Here is a 16568-nt window from a genome sequence, read left to right on the forward strand (position 1 = left end):
GTACCTTGAAACCCCCGAAGCGGGCGCTGGAGTCAGAAAGGAGCCCCAAAAGGAGTAGGGAACCTGTCAGAGACTCCCCGGTTTTCTTGAATACAAGTGTTGTTTTTAAGACTCCTCATTCCTCTTGTAACAGAAAAGTCTAAAAATATTTTGGAGAACAGAAATAAAATTGATATTAATTTTAACATGGCCGTAAAAAATACTCGAATCAATCATCAAAATTTAACGTGACATTCAGCATTTTTCAAAACGTCTTGGAAAGCAAGCATAAGATTTCAAATACATTTTACTCAATATTTTGAGAAAGTCATTTGTTTGAAATACAATGCACTGGAACATTTTCTGTCCGAAACGCTGTCTTTAGATAATTTATACTTAGACTTTGCATATCCAAATTGAAAGAGTAATTAAGGCAATACCCCAAATTGCCTTAATTATGGGTATGTTTCTGGTGAAAATTTTTTTAATACTGAATGATTTAAATAATTGCTTCAATTTACCACAACCTAAGTTGTTTCACAAGTTATTAAAACAAAAAAACTTTCAGAAATTTTTTCTTGCTTAGTGCCTCAGATAATGTATGCATAACCAATTTTATTGTAATCTCATGTTGCTCATTAGTTAGGGTGAATGATAGCTATTATAGTAAGCTAATGTAAGTTTTATGATGTAAGAGATTTATCAGCTTTATTCTTATATTAATTATAATATATTTATTAACTACCCCTATTAAGGAAAGCATGAGAGAATGACTATAAAGGCTAAAGTTATCATTTAGTTTTGCTGCCATTACATTGCTATGACTGTCAAGAAAATTTAATAGGTCAAAAGGGTTGATCCACTTCAATTTAACAGTGGATTTTCTTATGAAAATTTGTAGAAACTTAAAAACACCAGCTTAATGAGATCTGAAAATCGATTTATTTGCATTTAAATTCACATCTATGTATATCCTTATTACTCTCACAAAAATATACCTGAGTTCTACCAACCCTGGTACTACCTCTCCCATTCCAAAAATCCCTCCTGGAAAAGCAACAAAAATGAAGATATTCCATCTACTGAAGAGTTTTTAACAATAAATTTTATTCTTCCATCTGTATCCCCCCATAGAAATATAGTGCTCCATTTGAAAAATTATAAAACAGTGACTCAAGTAAACATTTATCCTAAAGAACCATTTTCTGGGAAAGTACTCCCATAAAAAAATCTCTCATTGCCTATTATCAGCACCTTCCCCTCTTGCTCTATACATGCAAATCAGAATCAGAAGAAATTTAAACCTACCGCCCATTCTAATTGCACTATATTCCTTTTCATTTACTGCTAGATTTATCCAACAGGAAGCATGTCTCCTACCTACAATTCCTCTTCTTTCCTTGTTGACTTTTTTTTTTAACTCAACTGCTATCCTCATTATATTTAACTGTTTTTTCTGATAATCAATAAAATATGTTTGCTCTAAATTTAGTGGTCTTTTCTCTGTATTATTCCCCCCTCTTCCCCCCACCCCCCAGCTCTCTTCCATATCTGGTCCCTTTAAAATTCTCTGCAACCCTGATTTCCAAGACACTACTCTCTTCTAGTTCTTCTACCTCTCCTACCTGCCCCTCTGATTTTGGCTTCTACTTCTTTTTCTCTCATCATCACTACCCAACTATGGGCTCTTATCAAAGCTTTTTCTTTTACTCTATCTTTCTTTATACTTTTTTCTTTAGATTATTCATCCATAATAGTTTCAATTCTCACTTCTGTGCTTCACTCCCAAATCTCTATTTCAAGTTCTATCCTATTATTTGAAAATTATCTAAATATTTACATTTACATGCTTTGCCATCAACCTGGATTTAATAGTCTATCCTTCTTCATTTAATAACCTCCTATTTATTTTTCAAATATCAGCTCAATTATCACTGCCTCAACAATGCCCATTATAAACTCTCAAAGTTCATGTACTTATCTTTCATAGCCTTTAATGTGGTTATAATTCTACATTATTTGTATAATTATTATACGAATATCTATCTGATCCACTATATTCCATGGGAACAGGCCCAACCCTTCAGCCCCACTATCCCCTTAATACTCACAAACACCTTGGCAGCCACGATAAGTTTACAACAATAAGGTTACAACAGTAGTTTGTCATAATGGCTATAATCTCAATTCAATTCATGAGCAATTCCTTATAAGAAAACAGTCATAGAAGGAAAAATGAAGCAATGTGAATCTGCTAACACAAATTTATCTATATGAATGGTAATCAGGTCAGTGGGAAAGACAATAGGTTTAAAGTATGCCAGGATTTTCAAATATGCATTATGAAATTTACATTTTAATATTAAAATAAAAACTCCTTCTTTGTCTCCTCATTTGATTTCCTCTGTTGGGATAATTAGATTTATACCTTCATCACTTCCTTGAATTATCAAGACCATAAAATATAAGTAGTTGTTTGACAACTCTGCTCTCCTTTCTTGACAATAATCCTAATGCTAGTGGGTTTCCTTCTAAGTGTGTGCAAACCATATTAGGCAAGTGCAAAATACCCAGCCTTTTTTTTTTTTTGTAGCTCTTGTAGACGCTATTTAATGTTAACCTGACCCACTCATTGTTTTACTGTTTATGTTTCTTTGATTCTGTTTTTGTTGCAAATCTGCTTCCCTCAAATATATCTGCTTATTCTGAAAATCCTATTAAGTGGGATTTTAAATTTTAATTTACGCCCCATTATTCTATCCTTTTTGTCACATGATTCTTTAGTTTTACTCCTTTTTTTGCTCACCATTATATCCCCAGCACCGAGCACAGTGCCTGACATATGATAGAAACTCAACAGATATCTCGGTTAATGAATAAATGAATGAATAAGAAGTGCTCGAAAAATAGTTAATAATAATTAATAATAATAGTTAATAATCCAGATCATTTTGCATCTGGATTATTATAACCTACTGGGAACAATCCCTTCCCTTTGATCTATCTTATTTTCTTCCTATTCCATTTTATAGCAGTATTGACCTTTTTTATATCTATTTCATCATGGTACTCATATAATTCAAAAGAAATTAAGATTATATTTTTCTCTTTTTCAAATTAGAATGCCTTCTGTAACTTGACTTCAACTTAATTTCCCAACAAAATCTCTTATTTTAAGTAGGCCAGTTCCTTCATTGATCTATGAAGACACTATGCTTATTTAAGCCTATTCATGGCTTTGTGCTCAACATTTACCTCTATGGAAAGTTTCTTTTCTTGACCCAATTAAGATACATCTATTCTTCAGTGTTTAAGTCCCAACTTCCCCAGAACACCTACCCTGACCATTATAGATATCCCTTTTCTCTGAAATCTGTGGCAGTTTCTCTGAAGTCTGTGGTACTTGTGTAGTACTTAATTATATAGAATGCTAAACATTGGGTATGTAAAGATGAAGAAAGTTCTTGCTCTCAAAAACCTGTCCATTTGACTGTAGAGATATATTGATGGTATCAAGGAAAGTAGAAGCTCAAAATAAAGATTAGACCAGTTAGAGAGAAATAAAGGCTCAGGATTTTCAAGAGTCTCTTCTCAGACAATATAACTCCTTTTCCTTAACAAGAACCAATAATACTAGTATCTAGCTCCCACAGGGTTCTTACCTCAAGGATGGGCATGTGACCAGGCTGAGAATGGCCTGGCCAATCATAGCACTCCATCTCTGGGGCCAGTCTTGCCTTAAAGCATATGCATAAAGTGGTAGAAGAAAAATGTCTCTCTGAACTAGTGAACACCAAAAATTTTGTAAATCTGGAATAACTGATAATTATCTTTCTCGACCATATGGAAAAACCTACCCTATAATGAGGACAACACAGATGAAAACAGAAGCAAGATATAGCGGAATCAGTTACCCTGCACTTTCAGTTCTATAAGTCAATATATTCTATTTTTGTTCAAGACAGTCTGAGTTGGGTTTATATTGCCTGCACCTCTAAAATCTGTTTAAATGCAGAAAAGTAGAGATAATGAAGTTTCATGTCGCTATACATACCATTTGAAAATTACTTGTATCAAATTCCTAAGCATCAGAGTCAATTAAATTTTCTTTGTTTTGTCTCCATCAATTGATTATAATCATGCTATGCTTTAGTTTGTTTGATCCATGATTTCTTGTACCAATTTTATTTTCTCTGTAGTTTCTAATTGCACCTTTCTCTATATAAATGGAAGAATCATGTCTTCTTCATTATATCATTAAATCCCTCTGGCTTGTTACTAATTGTTGAATGCATTAGTTTAGTTTCTAAGCCCAGAGCAAGCACAAACACTCCACTTTGAGAAACTTATACCTTCCCAGGCTAACTCAATTTCATTAAAGACTATTTCTTGAGCTGCGATCTGGGTGCATTCACAGGAGTGGGGGAGGGAGGATGGTGGTGGATAGGAGAGCCAATTATCATGGCCCTACTCTAGACAATTCTTAAAGCTCTAACCTCATTTTCTGCTCCTCTTCCCCTTCCAATTATCTATATCTACCAATTCAGGGAGACTCAACGGAAAAAATTTCTCATTCATTTTAAACAATGGTAAATGTTAATTATTGTGCCATGCTGTAATACAATGATGCCTTCCCAATCTATGGAGTTGTATAGGATTTAAGACCTTTATAATAATAATTTCAAATCATGATGCTTTTTTAGTTATCCCGTCTGCTTTTCCTACATGAGGAAACTATAAAATTTTATTGAAGGATATAAAAGAGCATTTGAATAAATGAGAGCCGTTCTACATACCTGAATGGGAACATTCAACATTGTAAAGATGTAGTTTATCCCAAATTAACTATTTATGTAATGCGATTTGTTGGACGAGGTCATCAAGAGGACATGATCACCAGTTGACCTACAAGCTAGAGCCAGGCAATTGGAGGCTTCACACCCCCTCCCCTATCCTTATGATGTACGTTCTGCCTACCATTCCCACAGTAGGAGCCATTTTCAAGGACGTAGCCTTGAAAGAGTAAGTTGTTATGAGACCATCTGGACTGAATACATGACTGAACCCAGTTAAGACCTCTATATGTATAAACTCTCAAGGTTTGGTTGGCTAATGTGGAGATCTACTCACCTTATTGCCACCAGAAATAAACATCATAATTAAGATCCCTTGCTTATTAAACCTGCCACTTACAATCTGAAGCAGTCTACCTCCTTCTTAGGTTTCTCCTTGCCCTATGTGTATAGGGGTCAGTTTGCAAAATGACAATGGGTGAGCCACACAGGAGACTAAAGAAGTGGGCCTTTGAAAAGAGGCATCAGCAAGAAAAATCCCTAGTTGGCCATCAACCTCTATGTACACCATGTGTTTGTGGACTGCCACACAAGTACAGGGATACCCCCAAAACTCCATCTGCTAAAATGCATTTGAGAAACTAAGCATAGCACATTACAGCAAAGAAGGGAAGCAAATGCCCATCTAATAGCTGAAGCTCAAGTTAGAAAGTTGGAACAAGAGCTGAAGTTAGAGAGGAGATGCAGTTGTCCACTATTCTGCTAGCTTCAGGGCTGGCAGACAAGGTAGAAGAGCAGAATAATAAACTGGAGATCTTAGTATGATGTTGTGCAAAGCTGGGAGGTCACAAATTCCCATAGATTAAGGTCCAAGTGCCTGTGACAAAGACTGATTAGGAGGTAGAATCCCTGAGAAAGTGAGAGCAAAGGGAATATGTAGTGATCGACAATGAAATGGACCAAGTGCCCCATGCCATCCAACCCCTAATACAAAAGAAAATGTTAAATAGTAATTACCTTAGACTTCTGATAATAGAGAAATTTACCCCAAAACTCCTAGAAGAAAATTTGCATCCTTTCTCTGTCCCTTGAAATTTTAAACCTTACCATGTCTGAAATGTAAACACCCCAGGAGATAACTAAAATACTGCCCATGACTGCCTGAGACTGAGGAGGGGGCAAAAAGGAGAGAACGGCTTTTTAAAACACAAACTTCTATAGAAGCTCCATTGCCCAAAATCTAGTCCATAGCCTCCATAAGATTACTGGTAAAGGGCAAATAAAAATCTTAAAAGTCTTCTCTACAAATATTAGTAAAAAGTTTTAACCATGTAAGTGGGTAACCTTAACTTACCCTGTCTTCCAGGGACACATTTGGATTCAACTGTTTTATAAACTAGTGAATTTTATGTTGTTGTACCTGATTCATGGTTAAAGTTTTAGAATGAGAGCCATGAGGTCTCTGTGTCTGTATGTTTATGAATGTTTATGAATATATGGTATGTATATGTGATATTTTTCTATCTCTAGAGGTTATTGCCAAAATTAATTTGTAAAAGAGTTCTACTTAATTGGTTTAAAGAAAAATAATCTTTAATATCAATAGTGTACTTATGCAAAACTGAAATTTAATTTTCCTTCATTTGTTAAAAGCATAAAGTTTTCTTGATCTATTTGTCTGTTGTTGATGGGATTGCGAAAAGCTTTTCTTTACCTTTTAAATAATCTGTCTAGAAAACAAAGATTCTGTGTTTTATCAAAATGATTTCCTGTAGTTCTTGTTTTTATCAGGTCTTCTATTACTTAAGAAAACTGAGTCTTCTCTTTTAAAAGAACGAAGTTGTTTTTACAACTATATAACTTACTGTATCTGCCTTCAAAGTCTTTGTCACTTTCAATAATGGATAAGTATTGTTTCACAGTGACCCATGATCCTATTTAATCAAATGTTTTAAACCTTTTTGACATTGTTGACAAACTTCTCCAAAACAAAATTCTAAATGAAATCTTGCTGATCTTGAACTAACTTTGGGATTTTACAGAGGTCCCTGGAACGTCTCAAAAGACATGTTCTCTTTCTTTATAAAAGAGAGTTATTTAACTAATTAGGCTTATTTGATATGTTAAATTACATGAACAGCATTGTCAAGTAAGTAGTGATGCTAAACTTTCTTCAGGTTGTTTTGTATAAATATTTGTTATTAATATATGTGTTTCTGCAAAAGTGCTTCAGCTTGAAGGAGATTTACAGAGAAGATTCTGACAGGTACAGACTTCTGAAAACTAAGATCAATTTGCCTTCATGTGGGAGGGGCAATAATGGGCCTTTTAAGTGCTTTCCCAAGTCAACCTACACAGCACCACAATATGGTACAGGACGGTAGCCTGAGACTTACCCCCATTCTCCTCCACATCAGTAAAATGGGCTCATTACATTGGCGATATAATATTAACATGTAAAAGTTTGCCTCTGTTGTAGGACACTCTGCAGACTTTGCTAGATCATCTGTAAGGGAGATAATGGGTGGTGAACTCACAGAAAATTCGAGGCCCAGGCATACCGTAGAGTTTTTTGGGAGTCATTTGGTTGGGTAAGGTGCATGTTGTCTCAGAAGCTGTGATTGACAAGGTGCACAATTTTACAGGAATTTGTGTGTTTTAAGGGACTTTTATCCCCTACCTGGCACAGGGCCTTCATCTCTTATACTGTCTAATGAAGAAAGAGTACATGTGGGACTAGGGATCGGAAAAGGAAAAAATATTAGTGAAGTAGATTAAATCTTCATACAGGGTTATCATTTCAGTTAGATGTGTCTGTGACTCTGTAAGTTATGGTTGAGCACAGTGACAGAGACAGCCAAAGAAGACAATAGCCTTAGGATTTTGGTCCTAGCTTTGGAAAGGGACAGAAACTCAATATACCCACATAGAGCAACGGCTCCTAGCAATCGGGAAGCTGATATTCTAGCTCAGGCATGAGCCCTAGCAAATGACCTTTCAGATATAGTAGATTGGGTGCATAGAAAGAGAGACCACTACAGCACCCAAGTAGAATGGCATATTGCCAAGGATGCTGGACTGCCCTTAATATACAGTGACTTGGTTAATGTAGTAAAAGCGTGTCTTATGTGTTCTAAACAATACCTGAGGCAATTACCAAAGGAGTCTGAGGCCACTAAAGGAGATCATCTGGCCAGTGAAGTTCCCAATCGGTAAGAAAAATTTATTATATTGGCTCCCTCTCTCTGAGTGAGGGTTCTAAGTATGCCTTGGTTTGTGTGGACATTACATCTGGCCTAACCCAAGCTTTCCCCTGTCATCATGCAAACCAGGTATCTATCATTAGGAGATTAGAGAAACTAAGTACCATGCACAGATTCCTTTGTTAAATAAACAGTGATCAGGGGGGCACATTTCAAAGGTCATAATATTCAAGACTGGGCAAAAAAACATGACATCGAATGAAGGTTTCATCTTCTCTATAATTTGCAAGCAGCAGAGTTGATAGGAAGGAAAAAATAGACGAAAATAGACTAAAGCAGCAGATTAAATTACTAACATGTAAAACCACCTTAGCCATATGGACACATTTCAATGATCAACTAGTAGGGCTCATTGCCCCATGTGCCAGACTGGGGACCCCTGCCAAGATACCCAGTTCCATAAAGATATGGAAGTTTCAGGAAACAGCCATTGCCCCAGCTCTTACCATTGATCAATGTGCTATGCTACTGAGAACACCAAAGCCCCATCACACCTGAGAAAAGTGTCATCTACTGGAATTTGTAATGGAATGTACCAGAATGGCCAAATAGCTGCCAAACAAGCCAGCCACCTCCATGCTAATGAAACCCTTGCTAATTGCCTAGGGCACACCATGGAAGAGGGGCTTGTGTAAGATTGTAAGAGCCAGTTATGAAGGATGGAGTATTGGAGGTCATTGAGAGGGCATGACCATCAGTTGACCCACAAGCTGGATCCAGGTAATAGGAGGTTCCCCTGTCCTTAGAATATATGCTCTGCGTACCATTCCCACAATGGGAGCCATTTTCAAAGACATAGCCTTGAAAAAGTAAGATGCTGTTGAGACTATCTGGACTGAATACATTATTAAACTCCGTGAAGGCCTCCGTATACATAACTTCTAAGATTTGTGAGGCAGGTATAGAGATCCACTCATCTTGCAGCTGCCAAAACAAATCACATAAGTTCTCTTGCTTATTAAACCTGTCACCTACCAATCTGGAATGGTCTATGTCTTTCTTTGATCTCTCTCTGTGCTCTATATATGGGGTCAGTTTGCAAAGCAACACAATTACATGAAAATTGCCACTGGACTCTTTGGGGTGGTGAAAAAGATACTTGACAAAATCAACCTTAAAGTTTATCTGGAAGAAAATACTCACAGAATAGCCAAAGAATTTTCCTAAAAATTGCTAAAGAAAAACTTACCCTATTAAATTTTAAAATGTATTTAAACTACAGTAGTGAAACCATAGGAATAAATAGACATATCAATGAAAGATACTAGAAAGTCCAGAATAATATGTATGTATATTTAGAAACTTATGTTTAAAGGTGGCATTTCAAATACATGGGGAAAAAATGCATCAAGCAATAAATAATGGCAGGAGAATTAGAAGATGATTTTACATGAGACCCTAAAATAAATTCAAATGATTAAAAAGTTTAAAAATATATTCAATCTAGGAAGGGTAGAAGAAGAAAATACAGATTATTTCTATAATTTGAAAAGGAAGCTGTACTAAATATGACACCAAAGGCAGAAACAGATTTAATAAATCTGACTATGTAAAAATTATAAACCTATACGAGAAACAACACCAGAAAGTTAAAAGGCATGTGAAAACTATGAAGAAATACTTGCAATAAGTGACAAGAAAAAAATGTATCCTTAAAATTTGAAGAGATATTACAAATGAATAAAAAGAACAAACACCCCAATCAAGGTATATAATTGGGAAATTCTCAAAATAAGAAATGTAAATGGCCAATAAATATGTATAAATGCATAAACTTAATAATAGTCAAAGAAATACCTATTTTGAAAAATAAGAAACTATTTTCCATCTAACAACCTGGCAAAGATTTAAAAGAAGAATTGTTTATGACCAAGATGTGGGAGAAATGGCACTATTGTACAGTATGGGAAGATGTAAAAATTGGTAAAAATCCTTTTGGATGACAACTGGAAATACATATCAATTTTTAACATGCAAACCCTTTAACTCATTTATTTCACTTTTGAGAATATGACGGGAAAAAATGACAATGCATTAACATATTCATTGCTTCATTGTTTATAATGGTGAAAAACTATAATTGATTTAAACAAATATCAAAAACCACTAGTTAAATAAGTTATGATACGTATGCTGTAGAATACAATGCAGCCATTCAAAATGATAACATGTATTTATTATCAGGAAAAATGTTAGCAAAATATTATCACAGAAAAGATTATAAAACAATATGGATAACATGACAGCATTTCTGGGGAAAAAAAAAATGTGTGTGTGCAGAGAAAAAAGACTATGCACCAAACACTAACAGTGATTATCTCTGGTATAAGTGCATTACAAAAAACTTATGACTACATATAACCTTAGTATATGTATATTTATTGCAATGAACATGTATTGCTTTTATAAAGAAAAAAAACACAAAACAACAAAGATATTTCCAGTAGGGGAAAAATAGAAAACCAGAGGAAGAAAATACATGAGAAAAAAATCTAAATATCAAGAAGTAAACCAGAGCAGAAGGAAGAATGGAGAGGAATGTGTGTCTATATGTGTGTCTATAATAAAAATAGACTGTCTAGAACCGTGTGACATAATTTTTAAATAAGTATTCTTGAAGGGAAACACTCCAAGAAAACACTAGGTACTACACCATGTCAGAACACTTTGGAATTGGGATAACAGAGGAGGAGAAAAGTGGGGAAGTAAAAATGCTGTAAAAGTTTGATCCTATCTGTTTGGGGAGAAAAATGAGGAAAATAGTGTCAGGGTAGGAAAAACAGTGCATCTTGATGGGGGAAGAATTGACTGTCTTGTTTATAAACAATAGTAGAGTCATATGTAACAATTAAAAGAGCAGAGAAAGATAACCACTGATAAACTAATAAATACTATAGCACTTCCAAATTATTATTTCAATTCGATGACATAAATATGCAATTAAACTGTATATTTCTTCTTATATCTGTGAATTATACTTAAATATGTATTCACTCTATACTAAACACATGTGGAGAGGAATGAAATTTTCTCTTTTCTTATCCTATGAGGTAAATCTACTACTTTAGTTGTTTGTTTTAGTTAATGTCCAAAGGGAAGCTCAATATGAAAATGAAGAAATTAATGAAAATTCTCCTTGGTTTGGGATCTTGTCAATCTTGATACTGAATGTTGAAGTGAAAAGTCTATAATTTATAAAAACAAAGCTAAAAGTATTATTTTCCTTCTTGTAGACTGACTACTTATAATGTTCTATTCTTTCCATTTACTTCCAAGAAACATTTTAGACTAATATATTTGTCATATAAGTGAGTGTGACACGGTGAAAAAAAAAAAGGAACCCCAAAGATATATTCACTTTCTAACCCTTAGAATCTGTGAATATCACCTTATATGGCAAAAGATATGATTGAGTTAAGGATCTTGAGAGGAGGAGCTTATTTTGGATTATACAAGTAGGCCTTTGATGCAATTACATGCATAAAATATAGAGGGAGTTTTCAAAGAGACAGCTAGAAGGAGAGCAAGGGAAGGGAAAGGAGGGATGGAGAGAAGAGAGGAGGAGAGTGAAGGAAGCAGAAATTGGAAAGATAAGGCCACAAACAGAAATACCCACAGCTACTAGAAGCTGGAAGAGGCAAGAAATTGATCCTCTCATAAAGCCTCTGGAAAGAGCATAGCACCTGAATTCAGATTTGTGGCATACGGTGAGAGAATAAATTTCTGTTGTTTTAAGCCATTCAGTTTGTGGCAATTTGCTACCGTAGCCACAGGAAACTAATACTGTAAGCACTTTGGGAATTTCATGAAAACTATCTATTGCCTTCTTTAGACTAACTTATTGCAAAAACAGTGGTTCACAGAGTAGGAAGGCCAACCTCAAAAGTATCTATTGCTTGGAAAATTTCAAGAGACCTAAACAGAACACCAAAGGATTATGAGACCAAAACAAGATGGAAAGTGAGACATCATATATAAAGGGTCAAACGAATAGATTAAATGAATGGCTTCCCACAGGAGAGGAACTAACACATGTTGAGAATTTACTAATAAACCAGGCTATTATGTAAGGAATAGTTATTCATAATCTCATTTAATCTCCACAACTACTCTATATGATAAGTATGTTCAGTAAGAAAACTGGGGCCTAAAACCATGTGGTTAATGCAATAATTTAAACTCAAATTATCTTACAACCTTGCTGTTTTTACTATTTTGTCTGCTTCCATGAAGCTTAGCTTGAGAAGCATCACGGCCCTGAAACATCGTTATAATGACACTATACCCCTCTTCTTTGAGAATCACTCCATCTCTCATCTATGTTCAGGAGTGAACACTTTGCTTTTGTCTACCTCACAATTTTAACAAGGTTTAGTTTAATAAGTAGGTATTTGGCAGTGGAAAATAGGAAGGAGACAAAGCCGTGAAGTCAGAACAAACAGAAAAGAAAAAGGAGAAAATAAATACAAGTTATTACAATACAAAGAACTACCAATCATTGGTAAATATGAACTTTCAGAGTCCATGAAAAGGATTGACAAAGATAAAAAGGTAGACAAGCAGAAAGGAGATAAGAGGGGTACGAAGAAAATTTAACTAAATGAAGGGTAAAAATTAAATATTAAAATTCAAAAAAGTCAATTCAGCCTAAATTATAATAACTGTAATGACAAACTCTCTTATATTAATTTCACCAAAACCTAGGAACAATAGAGAAGGTAATAACAGATAAAATATAAAACAGAAAAAAGGGAGGATTAAAATTCCATAGTTTGAAGAAGCTGAGAAAAATAATCTGTTAAAGGAAACATGCACACATTTCTCTGTCCCTTAATTTTTTCCAAATCTACTCCCACTGTCTGCCTATATAATTCCCCGCCAGAGCTTTGCAGCTGGTCCCCACTGGGGCTTAAGCAGACTCCTCTCTGTGTTTCCATTTAAAAATCTTTATTTCAATAGGTGGGCCTAGAGCATCTGCACTTCCAAAATTACCACACAACTGATCCAAAATGATTGAAACAAAATTGGCTTCAAAAATTGCCCTTAGGCTGAAAAGAAGATGAAGGCTAACATTTCAGACCTAAAGAAACATTTACCACAATTCTGTGGTCTGTAATAGACTTCTGTGGTCGTAATAGAAATGTTGACAGCTTGTTAATTATAGAAATGCTAGTGAGCATCACTGTTATTCTTTTGAAAGCCCTGACAAAAGAATTTAAAGGGGTTTTGTTTTGTTTTGTTTTTTTAACTTAAACCAAGCCTTACAGCACCTCAAGTCCAATCTCTCTTCCCCAAGAGGCTGGATTCAGTTCCATTGTCCTGCTAATACACAGTGTTATGACTCAGAGAAAGGTCTTCAGTAAACTCAGGCTCCAACTCCCACCCCCGCCCAAAGAAGACAACTGAAGTTTCAGAGCCACATTTGAGATTTCAGGATTGCAAAGGTACACCATTTGACAAAACCCAGAATAGTTTAAATTTCTCAGAGATCCATTAACTAGAGTGCACCAATTTCTGAAAGTCACAGGAACAGGAAGCAGCATAGAACTTTACACACAGTCACCAATAAATATTTATGTGTGATTCAAATCCTCTGCACTCAAACTCAACTAGAATTATACCATCTTCTTTGATAGGGAAAGCAAGGTATATTATGGACAGAAGTTTGAATTGGTGTTTTAAATCTCTCTCTGCCACTAACTAGTTGTGTAATACGAGTAATCATTTAACCTCTTTGGTCTTCATATTTTATGCATTGTAAAATGGAGAAGGCCTGACCAATAACCTTCAACCATTGTTGTTTATCTCACCAAATACTCAAAGAACATAGATTGAAACATGATAGAAATAAAACCCCACTTTTCCCAGAGACATTTAAAATTTTTCAAGTATTCTGTCACTATAGGTATCATTTACAGTAAATTTTAAAAAAATTAACAGTGGGTTCTTAGGTACAAATTTTATTGCTGTGGCCTAGACCTAAGGTAAAATTAAAAGGGCACTGATCCCTTTGAAGTGCTTCAACTTTAGAATAAACAGAATTTTAGCAGGTTTTAGTAATGTCTTTGCTTTTTTGATTATTTGAAATCCTTTGAAGCAGGGTCTTAATAGTGGCACTATTAATGTTTTGTTGTGGGGGGCTGTCCTCTTCATTGTTAAGATGTTTAGCAGCATCTCTGGCCTACACCCATTAGATGCCAGTTGTGACAACCAAAAATAGCTTCATTGTTAAATGTCCCCTGGAAAGGGAAAGTAAAATAGCCCTCTGTTGAGATTTTCTGCTTTGAAAGTAAGATGCCATGTAAATGTATTGTTTATAATGCAATTTTTAGAAAGTATTTTCTGCTTACCAAATGGATCAAATCAGAGAATTTAAGGTATTTATTGGAGGCTAATACATCTATTTGATTTTACAGCATTTTGCAGGGAATTATTATTTACTGCACATATAACATATATAATTAATACATAGATATGACACACATAAAATTTAATGTGATAACGTTTGGCTCATCTCGGAGGAAATAAAAACCTTATACTTTTTCACTTCTTTGAATTTTAAGGTTTCTATGTGTATTTTAGAAAGATACTTTGAAATTGAAAATGGTCAAAAATAACCTGCTGGTGAAAAAAAATGTTCTAGTAGAGAACAATGAATTAATTATTCTTTCAGCCATTCAACTAATATTTCATTACTGATAATAAAATGTTTATAAGTGACACACTGGTTACATTTTTAAGCATTAATCCTTCACACAGGAACCCAGTGATTGATATATAGCCCTAAACAAGCTATCCTGTGGTATAGGTAGCCCTGTGCAGATTTAAGCTGTCCCAACAGAAGCAAAAGAGAGAGACAAAAGTGAATTTAAGACCATAGTTTAAACAAGGATTATGACTTTATATACTCTTTGGCTTAAATACAAATTCTCATCCAAATATCTAGGAGCAACCACAAACAAGAGGTCAAAACAGAGTTGCATAGTCAGCCCAATATTTTTTAAAAACATTACCGCTAATTAATCATATTTTCAAATAGTACATTTTCCCACATTAAAACTTATAAAAATTTCCTCCACTTAACAAAAGCAATTTTACATTATTAAAAAAATGGCTGGTGAACAGTTTTGCAAATTACAACAAAAATATCCTAATCTCTTAAAATTTTATCAATATTTTAATTGTAATACTTTTTTGCCAGTTAATTCTACAATGCCAGTAAATCTACAAAACATTTTTCAAATGCTGTTTGTTCTCAGGAATACACAATAAAGAGGCATCTCTGTTCTTTGTTACAAGGTGCATACCCATAGGGATAGAATGCATGAAATACAGTAATCTACCTTAGAAGCTTATGAGGATAGTTAGTACTTTAAAACTAGGATATTGAATTAATTCCACAATCTGAAGATCTGGACTATCAAATACATAAACAAATATACCTATATTTATACATATAACATCCTCTGAAAATCACAATATTAAATTCATTAGTAAATGAGATTGTAAAATTTAAATACTGTAATTCCAAAAAGAGTAAAATACCTTTTTAAAAAAAATTTCTAGATTAAAAAAATATATATTCTCAACACATAGCTTTGAGGCCCAGGAAAAGGAAACCAAGATTTTACCCTCAAAAGTCAAAATGGACATACACAAAAGCCTGGAACCTCATTGTCTTCCAGCTTGTGACTCTTACGGGCAGCACAAATGTCTTTATCCAGGAATTCAGATACATTCAATTACCACATTTTAAAAATCCCTGACTATGTGAAATTGTGTAGGAAAGAAGACAAAGACATCATTTATTCCACAGACATTTGATTTAGGAAAAATCAAAGAAAAGATAAGACAAGAGACAAGACAAAACAAGCAAGAGATTGGGACCCAGAGGTAAGGATGTATTGACCTCTAAGCAGTGCTCTCCACTGGCAAATCCCTCAGTAGGGTGTATCCAGTATTCCACATGTTCCTCTGCTCTAGAAAGGAAAATCAAAGGGACAAAAAGAGATGTGCAAGAAGTTCCAGACTGAACTCTGAAAATTTCTGGTATGAACCTCACAATTCCCTGGGGTCACTTTGCCTTGCTGTTTCCATACTGAACAGTTAGAAATAGACTCTGCCTGGGGGCAATGTCTTCTGCATGTTTTTTTTTTCCCCTCCATATTTTTCCTATAAAATAAAACTCTGAGTCTCCAGAAAGCAAACTAGACATCTATGGATTCCCGGCGAGAATCTAGCATTTGCCCAAGGCCTCCCAAATCTATTAGCCGCAAACCAACCGCACAAAGTTGCAAAGCTGCCCAAATAGGCCAGAGGCGAAGATCCGCTGCTGCACTTTCTAGGTTTCCTGGGGGGCGGAAAGTAGGGTACAAAGTTCTAAAATTGGTAAAGATCTACTCTTTAAAAAATTAGGAAGTCAATTCGAAAGTCCAGCTTTCGCTTGGCAAACCCAAGAGAAGTGTGCTTTACGGGTGGGTTGTGGGTCATCGCCTTCTCCACAGTGGGGTTATTTCTAAGGAACCCAGCGGAG

The sequence above is a fragment of the Rousettus aegyptiacus genome, unplaced genomic scaffold (assembly GCF_014176215.1).
Source record: "Rousettus aegyptiacus isolate mRouAeg1 unplaced genomic scaffold, mRouAeg1.p scaffold_m13_p_3, whole genome shotgun sequence".
Taxonomy (NCBI): domain Eukaryota; kingdom Metazoa; phylum Chordata; class Mammalia; order Chiroptera; family Pteropodidae; genus Rousettus; species Rousettus aegyptiacus.